This window comes from Protopterus annectens, chromosome 14.part0 (genome assembly GCF_019279795.1).
Source record: "Protopterus annectens isolate FY-2018-M chromosome 14.part0, PAN1.0, whole genome shotgun sequence".
Classification (NCBI taxonomy): Eukaryota; Metazoa; Chordata; order Ceratodontiformes; family Protopteridae; genus Protopterus; species Protopterus annectens.
The window spans coordinates 933,024,008-933,026,936 of record NC_056748.1 but is presented as its reverse complement, the minus strand read 5'-3'; the positions used below and the strand labels follow the sequence as shown (position 1 = coordinate 933,026,936).

At 36.5% G+C, this 2,929-nt stretch overlaps 1 pseudogene; it reads left to right on the top strand.

Moving 5' to 3' along the window:
* The first annotated feature begins 1,216 nt into the window (after positions 1-1,216).
* On the top strand, positions 1,217-2,403 carry LOC122788818 (annotated as a pseudogene).
* The last annotated feature ends 526 nt before the right edge of the window (positions 2,404-2,929 follow it).

Genomic DNA, 2,929 nt, shown 5'->3' with positions numbered 1-2,929 from the left:
TAGCTGCCACCAACCACTCTTACTTATCAGCTACTTTAAGGCCCTTCCCAAAGAGTGACCAATTCTACTGTGTAATGTTACTGTTATCCAAATGGTAAGTGTGTCCAAAACATGCAAGGCTATTTAAGAGTGGCCTGTACAGTGTCACCAGATACATATGCACATACTCTAAGAGCTTAAATGTCCCTAAAGAAACCAGTCAGAATGAAAAGGTTTAAATATATTTAACAATAAATAATAATAGCAGAAGACAATACTCAATAACTCAATACAGTGACTCAGTAACTCAATGCAGAGTTCAGAATCACAATATATATTTTAAAACAACATTGCAAGAGTTTCACATAAATACAGAAAACATCTAAGCTACTCTTACTATATTCCTATCTATCTCTAAGAGAGATTACTATAATCTAGTATTTACTATTGGCAAGACAAGTGCTGATAAGAGGATGTTGTCAGATCCAAAGACAAATACAAAATGCACAGACTCACTCTCTGAGACACTTCTTAAATTACTATCAAACATTACTGCTGGGTTATCTCAGATTACTTCATTCTTTGACACCTGCATCTAGTTCCCAGATTAAATAGATACCAACAGAATTTAACATTTCTCTGTGAAAAATACTTATCTTTCAGAAGTTGCCTAGAACTGGAAGTTGTAAAACTGTTAAACACTTTTACATTTGAAACCTGTAATTATTTCTGTTTCCAGACAATAGAAAGAGCACTTAGCTGTCTTCATGCTGAATCTGAGAGATAATGCAATCATAAACAATTTCAGCTTATTTTCTTGAGGATTTGCAAGTTAACTCTGTATGTTCCAGCCTTTACCATCACAACATACATTTGCATAGGCATATAATTTATACACATTTCTGCTCTTTTCCAGCAGGGTACACTGTGGTTACATTCTTGAAGCTCAGTACAGAACATACAGTTCAACACGTACTTCTGCACCAGTAGTTTAATATACACATAACATAGTTTTCTTACATTTGTAAGACAAGGATACATATTATATTACTAGTCCCAAATGACATAGAATTATTTAAAAAATTCTAGCTAGCTGGGCTGGCAGCCTTCACAGTCTAAAATGTTAAGAATTTAGTAAAGGTATAAAAAAAAAACAATTATTTAATGGGTACCTATGTCACTGTCATTTAAAATATAACAAGACAATGCAACATGACTTTCCTACTAATGAGCAAAAATGTCCCAAAGGAAATTTTCTTCTCTCAGGCATGGCTGTCTGGGGTTTCTGCCACACAAGTGCAGCCACAGGTATAGAGGAAAGGTTAGGAGTTTTCCCAAGGATGACTCTGTTTCCTATTCACATGACTGTTTTTTTTTTTTTTTTAGATAGAAGGCAGGTATGACCCACATTGTCTGTGAGGTTGCAGGCTTGGTTCAAAGGTGAATAAAAAGAAAATCATAGAAGTAGTTACTATTGTGAAGACACCTCCCATGGTTATAGTTGGAATTGTAGGCTACATTACGACTCCATGGGGCCTTTGTACTGTCAAGACTATTTTGTCAGAACACATCAGTGATGAGTGCAAGAGTCACTTCTACAAAAACTGGTACAAATTCAAGAAGGCCTTTACTAAGTTCTGCATGAAATGCCAGATTAAGGAGGGCAAGAAACAGCTGCAGACAGACTCCCAAGTGATCAGAGTCGTTGCACACACTCAGGTGCATTTGCTCCCATTGCACCAGAAGTCTACTCACCTGATGGAAATTCATGTTAATGGAGTATGAGTTGATGAGAAGGTTGGTTTTGGAAGAAGATGGAGTAGCAGTTGCCAGATAACACTGTATTTTGTCAAGATGAAATGATTTATGTCATAGAAGTCACTAAAAGCAAAGGCTACAATGGTGTTGCTAGCTGCTGGCACACAAAGAAGCTGCCTTGCAAGACTTACAGAGGTTTATGAAAGGTCGCATGTATTGGTGCTTGGCATCCTGCCTGTGTTGCATTTTCTGTTGCTCATGTTGACTAGCAGGGATATCATCATCACACAGAAACCAGCAGGAAAATCTACAGGATTGGTCAGGGCTATATAAACATAGATGGGAAACTAATCAAAAACAATGCCAGTAGAAAGTATGATTAATCAGACAAGAATATCATCCCTCAGGGTGGCTTTGTTCATTATGGCAAAGTGACTAATGGCTTTATTATGCTGAAAGGCTATGTGGTTGGTGCAAAGAAATGGGTTGTCACTCTGAGAAAGTCTTTGTTCAATCAAACAAGTCACCATGCCCTGGAAAAGACAAATCTCAAATTCATAGACACAACCTCCAAATTTGGTCATGGGTATTTCCAGACAATGAAAGAGAAAGTCTTTTATGGGAGCAGTCAGAAAGGACCAGATAATCAAAGATGAGACTGCTTAAGTCCAGCTCTCTGCTTATGAACATCGTCCTGTACAGTATTTGGATGTTAAGTAAATATATTATTTGACTGAACTACCATGGAATGTAAATAATTCTTGGCATAGCCTTTTTGGATCCAAATATACTGGCTATGGGCTGTTTTACTACATGAAGGAGACTGAATTGGTTCATTGAATAAATAATTCCTTTTTAGAAGAGTTTGACACTTCAAAAAAGAGTTGTTGACAGGTGAAGAGTTTAAAACAGAATAAGTAAATCCTTTGATAACAGAAAATGTATGATGTGGCAGTTTAAGACCTTTTTTGGCTCATATATGTGAAACTGACATTCATTCTTCATGTCCAGAAATTATAATACATGTACATATACAACATACTTGGGAGATTTATATTTTATCAAGTTTGATACAAGTCCTGTGGGGCTGGAATAAAATAAAAAAAATGTTACTTATTAGGAGCTGAGAGGGGACAGTATATATCCCTCTGGTCTACATGCCTGCAAATGTTTGTCATTTATGTTTCCACTG